Raw genomic sequence first — 12,235 nt, 5'->3', positions numbered from 1 at the left:
TGATAAGTGAGATGAGGAAACATTGGATTTAGAGATAAAAATATTTAGTAAGCATACAGTTTTCTAAATATTTTGTTAACCTTGTTTCATTATAAAGTGCAATTAAAGATGTGTAAAATTGCAGGCTATAGGTGTACTGGAGGGGAAGAAACCCTTGTGGTAAAACTTTGTAAATTGTATCTCGCTAATACTAAACATCTTGTCACTTTAGTGGGAAATAATGTTTTATCTGGGAATACTGCATAAGTTATGTTGAGTTGTGGTTATATATATATATGTGTAAGGTATTGTAGACTGGGAAAATACAATTATACACAAAAATAATAATAATTCTATTTTTTTTCAAGGCACAGTTGTTACCCTCATGACAACATAAAAGATGTTCTGTCCATAGGACATCACCTCACCTACCAGTGGAAAATATTTTCAATTTATGTACAGTGTTTTTGCCATTACAGCAATCTTTCCCATTAAGTTGTGCATGTGACACCCTAGTTGACTGATTTTGTTCCATAAGTGACTAGGGCAAGAGGAACTTAGTGGCTATCTTGACTGACATTATATATTATGAAAATACTTAATGTGCTCTAAAAGGTAGCAAATAATTTTATCCTCACTTATTGGGTGCAAGACCTGGTGACTCCTGTAGTTATTACACAATGTGGTATGCAGGCACACTATATGTTTCCTCCCTCCTTAGCAGATTGTTGTTTGTTGTTTTTTTTCAAAAATTCCTTTAAAAAGTGACATTTAAGTCTCTTTGTTGGATTTTGTAGTGCAAGTTTTTACTCTCAGTTAAAAAAAACTATTGAGACGCATGTTACACCAACCTGCCACAAACACTAGAATGTTAATGTTTTCTTCAGTATGATCGAGTTTTACAGTGTAAAATCTTGAGGTACGTATGCAACTATTGCTGTCTTTCAGGATGCATGCTAATTGGGACTTAGACTCTATATGTTTTGAACTTGTATCAATATAACTGTGATTAATTTGGAAGTAATATACATGCACAAATGTAAAACATATGTTCCTTAGAATGTTGACACATCTAAAAAATAAAAATGTAAAAAAATCACTATATATATCTAGGAGAAATGACATTGGTCAAGTGACCTGTTCAAACTACTCTTGAGCAAGAAGAACATAAATACTTACCTTCATGTTGTAACTCACTGCTAATATTTTCTTTTACAATTTAGAATAAATATGTTTTTAGGTTTGCCGATTGATACAGCTTTTGTTTTTTCAGTAATATTATATCAGTCCAAATGTAGGAGTTGAAAATAACCATATTTTACATTTTTATAGTTATAAAAAGAACATTTTTGTTCAGGTATATTTTCTATATTTTTGTACAGGTTTTCTGCATTTTATTAACATCCACATAAGTGGTTGTAAACTCTCATCAACCTTCACCTCAAGGTAAGGCTAAGCATGCCCAGAAAAGTATAGGCTCTAAGTGATGACCACTGTGGTGGTGATTATGAACTAGAGCTTATATTTGTCTGGTTATATTTCTGTTATCACTCCTGTGAGGTATGGGTCATACCCAAGTGGAGTATTGGTACAGAAATTTGCACAAGTTATTATGAGATGGGAGTTAATCTGTCCTTGAATACATAAAATTAGAATGATCACTGATGTAGTTAATGTAGGAGGATTATTGATACTGCACCAGGGCTTTAATATGACTTAACATTCCTTTCTGTCTTCATTGTGTGAAGCCAAGCATTTTTCTCTGCCCCTGCAACTAGATTGTTCCAAAAATATCTTTAAGATAGGCAGGACTGATGTAAGACTATTTATTTGTGTATAATAGAGACATTTATCTTGCTTTATACAAGTGCTTGGGCTTTCCTTTGCTGTCAGTTTATTTTCATACAAATATTTTTATCCTTCTTTTGTTGCAAGACTCAGTATTTCTTTGTTGGTTCCAGGTTTATTTGTAAGTACCACACAACCCTTATAACTATGTTTAAATTTATATCAGTAAATGAGCAATGAAAAACTGTTTCTTCATATAATATTACAAATAATCTAAAGCTAATTCTTTTAAATCACTTGGAGTTAATATGTGTACTTCTTCTAACATATATTTTTGAATGAATTTTAGTTTGTTCATTTTTAACCAATGAATTTTTTTATTCTTTTAGATATTAGGAGGTGAGAAAACTTAAGAAAAAATGGATAATCTGAACCAGATGTCTCGTCGATACCTACAGCATTTAGTATCTTCAGTTTGGAGAAGGAAGTCCTTGATAATTATGACAGTTATGGTGACTTTTATTCTTCTTATATGTTTGCAATACAGTATTTTTGGTCGTAACAATAAAAATAGACCCAGAAATGTTCTTGTTTCTCAGCAAAAATTTCCCCTGGGTGTGAAAGGTTCCCAGCAAGATCAACAATCTTCTATTCCCCATAGAAACCTTTCTGGTTTAGCACTACAGTTCAAGGATAAGGGTGCTGCAGAAATTGTTTCGAGAATTTCACCAAAACATCCCTATCTGGCTAGAGACTCATTGAATAGCAAGGAGAAAACAGGAGACACTGACATCATTAGCAATGATGCCAATCTTCAACATCATAAAATAGGTATGGATTCACAAAATTGGCAAAACCAGAACATTATAAAAAAAAATCTAGTCGTGCAAAACCATTACATTCCTGGTTACCGACTAGTTCACCTTGATCTCAAAGGAGCCCCACCAAAAGTAAGCTATTTTAAAGAATTGTTCCCCATCTTGCAACAAGCTGGAGCCAATGGGATCTTGCTAGAATATGAAGACATGTTCCCCTTCTGGGGACCACTGGCACCTATTGCTGCTGGAAATGCTTACAGTAAGGAAGACATTGAAACTATTTTAACACTTGCAATGTCTCAAAAGCTAGAAGCCATTCCCTTAATTCAAACATTTGGGCATATGGAATTTGTTTTAAAAATACAAGAATTCAGGCATTTGAGAGAGCTGGATAGCTTTCCACAATCTGTTTGTCCTTCCAAAAATGAGTCTTTAAATATAGTTGAGACAATTATTGACCAAGTTTTAGCACTACATCCTAAGACCAAATGGTTACACATTGGCTGTGATGAAGTATTTCACTTGGGTTATTGTGGTACATGTACCCAGTTTGACAGGGACACTTTGTTTTTGAAACATATCTCTAAAGTAGCAAGCTATGTCAGGCAGAAGCACAATGTTATCCCAATTGTGTGGGATGACATGCTCAGAAATATCCCCACAGAGAAACTAAAAGAGTTTCACCTAGGTTCTCTTGTAGAACCAATGATATGGACATATGTAAAGGATATATATCGCTTTGTGCCATACAATGTCTGGATAATGTACAGTGAAGTGTTTCCATACATTTGGGCTGCAAGTGCTTTCAAGGGTGCTTTCGGAGAGACTTTAACCATACCTAATGTGCAGATGCATTTAGAGAACAATGAGGCTTGGTTAGAAGCAATTGGTGAACAGTATAACAAATTTGAATCCTTTCGAGGGATGGTGATGACAGGATGGCAGCGATATGATCACTTTGGAACTTTGTGTGAACTACTACCATCTGGCTTGCCATCTTTAGTGGTCAACTTATTGACAGTAAGTCAAGGAGCCTTTGACCATCAAATTTTTAGTAAATTTCACAAGGTTCTTCATTGCACCATTCATTCTTCTGAACCAACAGACTTCAGTGGTGACCCTTACTTGTGGAGGAGTGCAGCTGGTTGCTTCTTCCCTGGGTCCTCGGTGTTTCGGATGACCCAGCAACATGAAGAAGTTATTAAGAAAGTCAATGATTATCTTTATGATGTCACTATTCACAAAGCTTGGCTCACAGAATATAATATACATCACAATTTGACTAGCCTAATGCGTGTAGATGAAGGCCTTGCTGAATATAGTTCAGTTTATTATTCATTGACATCATTAGTGTATACTGCCCGTGATGCTTTGCGTGAAGTGTTTGATGAGTTCACTGTTGCAGAGTGGATAGAACAGAATATCTATCCATACATCTTAAAGCTTGAGAAACTTTGGAAAAATAGTATGGAATTGAAGAAAGCTAAAGTGTGGCCAAGAAGGCCTTTACAACCCCTTGAGGAACTTAAGAAATATTCTGTTGGAACTGATGATGCTCAGAAGAGTGTCTGAATACTCTTACTAGTTTCAGATATCATAACAGTCACACTTAAACCAACTTTACCATTAAATAAAGAACAAAGTGTAGAGGAGGACTGATTTTCATTTCAATAATGATAAAGGTGCAATGGTAAATGGGGTAAAAATATGCTTAGGTGATCATGACCTCATTATTTTTAATAAGGATTCAGTTATTACTATTTGTTATTTAACTCTTTTTAAAATGTTAAACCAGTAGTTTTAGTTTTGTTACAGAAGCTAAAATTATGTTTGGTGTAGGAAATATTTGTGAATAACCTTGATAATCTGGATATATGAAAAAAAAGAAGTAATAGTAACCATAACTGGTTAAACTACATACCTACATACAATGAATTGATGAATTGGGTGATTTAAAGCCAGTGTTAGTGATTCAGTAGTAATTTACATGTATATGTTGATACTTTTGTTTGAAATTACCTTTAAATAATACATACATGCATAACTTTTGCCAGTGGCAATGAAGATATTGTCAGAACTGAAAAGTAGTGTTTAAAAAAGCAAATAAAGATGAATTAACAAGTTAACAAAGATGCTACAAAAGAAAATGTTAGTATACATTAGCAAAGTTGTGAGTTTTTTTCTCGTTACTTCACACTTAAAAGATGAAAAACAGTTCTCAGTACGTTACATTTTGCAATTTTATTGATTTTTATAACTCCTTGAAAAAATGTGGAAATTTTGTATCTGCTGTATTTTACCAATAAAATAAAGTAAAAATACTTAATTTTTTTCTCTAAACTAATTCTACAGTTTCATTCAAGGAGACTTTAACATCATAGGTGAATAATGAAACCCATATGATTATTAGCTAAGAATTGGTAAACACTTCTGTCTACATATGGTAGGATGAAATTGGTTATATTTATACTCGTGATAAAATCTGGATTTGTGATAGCTTCATGTACCCTCGCTACTTGAGTGTAAAAAATTAAGATTAAATGTAACAGTTACTGTGTTGTTACCTAGCACATAAATAGCTATATAGTGAGATTCAGTTACCAGTTTGTGTGTGGAAGAAACTGGTTTCATTTCTGAAATATTAAAATTGTCAGAATATAACACAAGCGGACCTATAGATTACCACACGTTTCTTAAGTTACTGCTGAACCTTATGAAATAGTAATTGAAAAGGCCATGTATTTTTTTGATTATACATTTTGTAATACTGAAAAATCATAATTGTCCTATAAGTGAGTAGTTTTCTTTGTTAAACCTGGTTTTATTGCCTTTAACCTGTCTTTAGTGTTATTTTGTAAAGTTATCAAAGCCAGTATTCAGTATTTACAAAATTAATGATTTTCTTATTTATTCAGTTACATTGTATTATCTGATAAATACAGATACTTACATATTGGTAATTTCTATAACATAAAGAAAAGATAGTTTATGGAGCTACAAGTGTCTTGACTGCAACTGTAAAGACATTGGTTTTGTAGAGTTAGGAATCTTGGTTTGATAGGGCAAGTTAGCAATAAAGCTATATCTTAACAAGAAAACCAAAATATATCCATGTGAGATAGGCTATTTCATTTAAGAAGTATTTAGCTAAGTTAAGATATATAAGAAGTTATTGCTATACATTATCTCTGCAAACAAAAAGGGATGCAAAGATAGGTATCTCAAAAAGTAGGTACAATTTTTGGTTAGATAACTTTGTTAAAATTTTATGTGTGAGTACCATAATAATATATCCAGCTATATAAGAATGGGAGAACTGTGAATTTTTTACTTCATCTATTTTTAAAAATTATCTTCATTTTACTTGAAATAAAGGGGTATCGGTGAATCCCTTAATTGCCGTAATGGTTCAAGTCTGACATCAATATGCACATTGTTATGTTAAAACTATATACTATAATGTAATTCAGAAATAAAATATTATATAAAGTTTCATGTATACAAAAAGTTGAATATTTCTTAATTTACATTTGATAATAGCTTATTCCTAAAGTAATGTTATTGATAAATGAGCTTTTAGGCTTCAGTTAAAAGTTTTTAAAGTACAGAAGATAAGCACAAGTGTAACTATTAATGTGTTCTGTTTCTAAATATAGTCACCCATTTTATCTGTACAGTTTAGTTTTCTTGTGAATTGTCTTTCAAAATCTTTATTTAATTAAGACCTTGAATTAGAAAATAATTTTAAAAGAAGTTTTATTTAAGTATCGTAAATTTTGACAAGTACTTTTTTCATACTGTTTTGTTTGTAATAAAATAAAAGATTGTAAAGATCCAGAAATATATCCTCTAAATTTCTTTTCAGAGTGTAGTTCTTAACAGAGATTGATACTTGTAACTGTTAATTACAGAATTCTAGCAAAATTGTTCTTGAAAACTTTTCACAGTGCTTAAGACTAATATATATATATTGCCTCTTTATTAATTGTTTGAATAATTTTCTTTAGCAAAGTTCTCTACATAACATTCTAGGATATACCAGAGCAGCTTCCTTATGAACTCTGCAAAATTCTGGTTGTTTAGTAACACTATATGACTGAGGTTAATTACTTAGTAATACTGAAGGATTTATGAATTGTTAAGCAGACAAGCTGTTTAAGATATTAAATTTTATATGAAACCCAATCTATCATTCTATATCATATTTGTGGGTATCCGTATTATGTTTTGTATCTTAAACAGCTTGTGTGCCTAATAATACAGAGGACTAATTTGTAGCATCAGGGCTATATGTATATATACTTTTCAAAACCTATATAAATACAAGTTCACTGTAGTGAGTAAAAGACAACTAGAATATCATACAGAAAGACATTGTCTGCTTAGCATAATTGTAGGAATATTGCTTATTTAACATTAATGATAGCCAGTGACCATATTTTGTTATTGGCCCTTGTGCTGAATAAATTTTGGGCTCCTTTTCCTTGCAGCCCCTTCCTGACATATATGTAGTATGATTATATATGGTAGAATACTGGAATCTATGTGGTAATATACCTACTGATTAAACTAAAAAAATTATTGAAAACTATTTATAGAAAACAAAGGCACGTAACTTGCTAACTTTGTTTATCATACATGCACGTATACAAATGAAACTCAATGCAGCAAAAATAAAAAAGATGGTCAGAAATTATTTCAAATGCATTTAAATACTAGATAAGTTACTCTTTCCTTATTTGTAATATACAAAATAAATTACATTGTTAAGCAATTTTAATGACATTACTAGCAAATGTAAATACGTCATGGTAATCTTAATCCACATGGCAGAGTTCCAGTACAAGTTTACAACTTCAATTAAAACTAAATTCAACTTTTAAAAAATCAATTGCAACTTCAACTAAAATTCAAAACTTTCTTCCTTAAGACGAGCAAACAGATCTATTATTTTTGGAATGTCTGCATTACATGCTTGTTTATTCTTTATTGAGAGAACAGCTAATTCTGGGAGTCTGCTTTGCACCATGGTATTTCTAAGGTATGTCTTGATCAGCTTGAGCTTGGAAATTGACCATTCAGCTGTTTCAGTGGTAACAGGTAGAGTATGAAAGAGCATAAAGGCCATGTAGATATCATGGAAACTTGTAATTAAGGATCACACTTTTTGCCAAGCATAGTTGCCAGATCAAAACTGAAGATATCTTTCTCACTTCCTCTTTGAACAGTGGACAAAAGGACAATAGCTGACTTGGAAACCCTTCAGAAAGATAATCTGAATACATGTTTGACAAAGATGCCACTGCTTCATAGAGATTCTCATCTGTGGTACTATCCATAGTCAGATACTGAAATATTAGACAACAAAAGCTTCTTGTTACCAATTCCACACCATTGAACCAGTGCTTCAATTGTGAAATGATGATGTCAATACTGGAATTAAACACATTCACTTGAAACCACTCTTCAGGATTTGCGAGTCTCATTGGTTGTCCATTCATTGAATCGTGGAGAGACTTTGCCTTCTCCTTTCTTTTGAAATTCTTCATTTACACCCCAGACTCGAGCAATATTAACAGCCTCTTTCTTAACTTCTTCAAAAATGTTGCGGAGCAATTTCGTCTTGTCAGTTGCTTGCTTGAGCATTTCTGATGTATTGGAAAGATCTTGCTCTTTTCTTTGGAGCAATTGTGAGACTGGATTAGTTATATTTTGAATCTCATTTTGATACAAAAGAAATAAAATGGTGGAATTTCTAATTATTTTTTTTAAGCCAGCAGCCATTGACTTCTCTGTCAATTGGCATCAACTCTAACTTTGTCAAGACAATCCAAACATAAGTAAAAGAAAATTGGATGGCCTGTAAGGTGCATTTTCTTGATGACCAATGAGTAGTAAAAATCCTTTTCAATGCAACTTTTCCTGTGCAGTTTTCTGCAACATAGATCACCATCTGACACTTAAAGAAGTTATAAAGCTTCTCCATCATATCATAGAAGTTTTTTACTTTGTTCACATTATCACAAGAATCATTCAAAGCTAAATTCAAATTGTGTGCTGTGCAGTGTACATAAATGGTAAGTGGCTGCTTCTCTAGCAGTTTAGTTTGAGCATGTGAGTAATCCTCACTCATATTTGTAGTGCTGTCATATACATGATCACATCTTTTTGACAGCATTAGCCCATTCTTTTCCATACACATCACAGTTTGGATGATAAAGTTTTTCAGTATGCTGATCTGATACTGAGTGAAAGCCTAGAAAACTTTTGTTAATATCAGTCTTTTTTGGTATTCCCTTTTCATCCTTCTGAATTGTCACATAATGGATAACTTGAATTAGTTGATCTGTTTTTTGAGATGTCTTGAGTTGTGTTTGTTATGACACTGAAGAAAGGGCAACTTTTACTTTCTGTAGTGATGTCTGTTAGCACTTGCTTAGACAGCAGTTGAATTATCTCATCCTGGTTTCTTTGATGCAAATACGTGACACTTCCACCTGGTTTATGGAGAAGATCCTCAAGTAGATGGTCGTATTTTGAAAACAATTCAATAATTGATAAAAAAAAGATTTCCAGGGTTTCCTGCCTCAGCTTCTTTTCTGTGACCTACAAATGCTATGTTTTGTTTAGCTAGAGTTAGGGTCACATTGACAATACGTTCAATGACCTGCCTCCAATAATATTCTTCCTTCCTTAGTGAAGTATCCACCATGACATCAGTGATTCCATGGCATACCATATTTCTTGAAATTTGCATGCTTCAAAATGTGATTTTGATTCTTCATGGTTTTTCAATGTAAAATTCAATTGATGCCAGTTATCATATCCAGTAAGCAAGGCACCACCTGCTCTCCCCAAAAGACAGCAAAGTTAGCAATAAACTTTGTTGAGAGAAGGAGAGTAACATAGCCACTGATGCTTTAATATGGTCCTACATTTTGTTGTCATTTCATTGTAGCTCTCAGCAAACTTCCTGTTAATTGTTGTGTTGAAGAAATGGTCCCTTAGGCTAATAAGGGCCATTTTTGACAATAAACAATTTTTGATTTTATGTCTATGTCTCATTTGAAAAATTTGTTTTGTCAGTGTCAGTTGGAGTTGAAATAGCTACATCTGGAACTTTTAGTTCTGCTGGAGCACTCTGAATACCATTGGTGGAAGATTGTTCTCCACCTTCCTTTCATAGTTATATGTGTTTTTTTACTGGAGTTGCACTATTGTTGGGAGCCTCAATTTCAATGTCCATGTCTTCACTTTCAGATGTTTGTACTTTTCTTGAAAAAAATTCTGTGATCTTTAGCAGTTTCATTACCATGCTCTCTTTTTATGCTTTGCATTGCTACTAGCTTGAATCTTCTTTACTTTATAAGTCAATATGCTTCAAAAGGAAAAATTATAATCAATTAGTCGTATACAATAAATATCAAGTCATCACAAAATATTCAAAAATGAACTAAAATGAAGCAAAGAGAAAACCCCACAAAAAATTGGTAATGGAGCTAGGACAGAGCATGTTCAAAGGATGACTGGCAGAACAATAATCACCAGTTGTTGACATCACAGTCTTTCTGAAAACTTTGCTGTTCATGAGCAGACCTTTTAAAGTTAACTGATTAGGGTTTGGTGGGCCCCGTGCACTATTTGACTAGTTCATCTTTCAGTTATAAAGTGATGGTTTCATGTGTTTTACACAATACATTAGGGTTAGAACTAATTTTATTATATTGTACAGAAATCTGGTGATTTAGTGCTTATTTTAAGATGAACTCAAGCCAAGTTTAAGCACAAGGAATATGATCTCAATTATTTGTTACTATATTTTATTTTGAAAACATTAAAGTCAAAATCTGTATAGTAAATGTTAGCAGTTCTTGATGACCTCATAGTCAAATTAAAAAGATATTAGATTAAGATCACATCATTATAAATAATTATCCTTTTTAATTAAATATTTAAAGGATTAATGTGGGGTATGTATAATTTTAGAATATTGAGGCAGTAGTAAATTCTAAAGCATGCTGTGGACTTTCATGTCACATTACTTTCAACTTGTACACCATTTACTGCTTTTTTATTTAATTTTGCTAAATAATGTGTAATAGCATATTTTAACAAGGATTAAGAAACAAAATCATGAGATACAGATATGCAGGTGTATATTGTTTATTTTATAACAGAATTAGGATGCTTGTACTGATGGATCTATCATGGAATTTTTTAACTACATTTCTGAATTAGCCTTGCTAGTCTGGATTGATTATTTAAAAGATTGTTCATGGAAATAACTTTTTAAAAATGCATGAAGACTGGTTATGTTATAATTAAGAATGCATCGGTGAATTAGGCCAGGACTAGTCATTTAATAGTAAAACAATGTGACATGTATTACACAAATGGATTGCTTCTGAAAATATAACCAATGATGCTTGTCAAATGAAGGGTTTAAACATTACTTGGTTTTGATAAACTAATAATAGATGATGATGTATTGTCTAGCCAATTTCTGCTTTATCATGTATCTGTTTGATCTGTATTTTGGATTTATGTCATTATACCATAAAGGTATAGATACTTTTTTGATATATATATACATATTTGTGTGTGTATGCATGTGAATTGATTATTGGCACAAAAATGTTTTGTTTCATCTATATTATCTTGTCAGTGTAAGATTGTATTACTTTTCTGGAATTTCCATTTTTGTAGCTTTTCAGAAATATGATGTTTACAGAAAATGTATGGCCTCGTTTGAAATAAAGTTTCACAATTGTGCTAGACATTGATGTTGCTTGTTTTTTTAATTACTTCTGCAGTTTTTGTATTTCTAACTTAATTCAGTTATTCATGGCTACTATCTTAACTTAAAAAACAACAAATTTGTAAAAAATCCATAGTTTTAAGTTTTACTATAGCTTCTTTATTTAGCTAATTATTGCTGTTATTTTGGCCAAAATGTTAACAATTTTGAAAAATCGGACTAGTTTTACATGTAGCTTTTAGATCACATTGACATAGTTTATCAAAACTATCTTGTTCACCAGTGTTCAACTTCAGGATACAGTTTTTAAGTTTCTGATCTTGCATTGGAAAATTCATAACAACATAAAATGGTTCTATACTAAATGAAAATAAAATCTAACTCATTATTTGGGATATAAAATCAAAAGTTTCAATATATACATTTTGAATCTTGACCATAATTTTTTGGTATTATAACTGTTTGCTTTACATGTAGGTGGTGATTAAGTATTAAAAATTAATAGTTGTAATTGCAGCCCCCAAGTTAAACATTAACCACATTCAGAAATCACCCACAAGTCCCCTGGTGAGTCAGTGGTCGGTTTATTACTACTACTACTTCAGCATTTGAGTCTATCGACCCCTTGCTGCTCTCATAAAGTCTCTCCATTTATCCCTGACCATTCATTATCTTTTAACATCAAAGGCATTCTCTGCAACATTATCTCACAATTTTTTTCTCAGTCTTCCTAATGATCTCCTACCTTGTGGTCTTCCAGTCCTAGCAATCTTGGGCAGTCTATTGTCTTCCATTCTGAAAATATGCCCAGCCCATGTCATTCTTCTTGCTTTTATAATATTTATAATAGGAGTTAATCTGCAAATATCCATCAACTCATGGTTAGGTAATC

At 32.2% G+C, this 12,235-nt stretch overlaps 1 pseudogene; it reads left to right on the top strand.

The window, feature by feature from the left end:
• The first annotated feature begins 830 nt into the window (after nucleotides 1-830).
• Nucleotides 831-8,690, top strand: LOC106459587 (annotated as a pseudogene).
• The last annotated feature ends 3,545 nt before the right edge of the window (nucleotides 8,691-12,235 follow it).

The sequence above is a fragment of the Limulus polyphemus genome, unplaced genomic scaffold (assembly GCF_000517525.1).
Source record: "Limulus polyphemus unplaced genomic scaffold, Limulus_polyphemus-2.1.2 Scaffold633, whole genome shotgun sequence".
In the NCBI taxonomy this organism is placed as follows: domain Eukaryota; kingdom Metazoa; phylum Arthropoda; class Merostomata; order Xiphosura; family Limulidae; genus Limulus; species Limulus polyphemus.
Note: the sequence above shows the minus strand (reverse complement) of the source record. Positions and strands in the feature narration are given on the sequence as shown.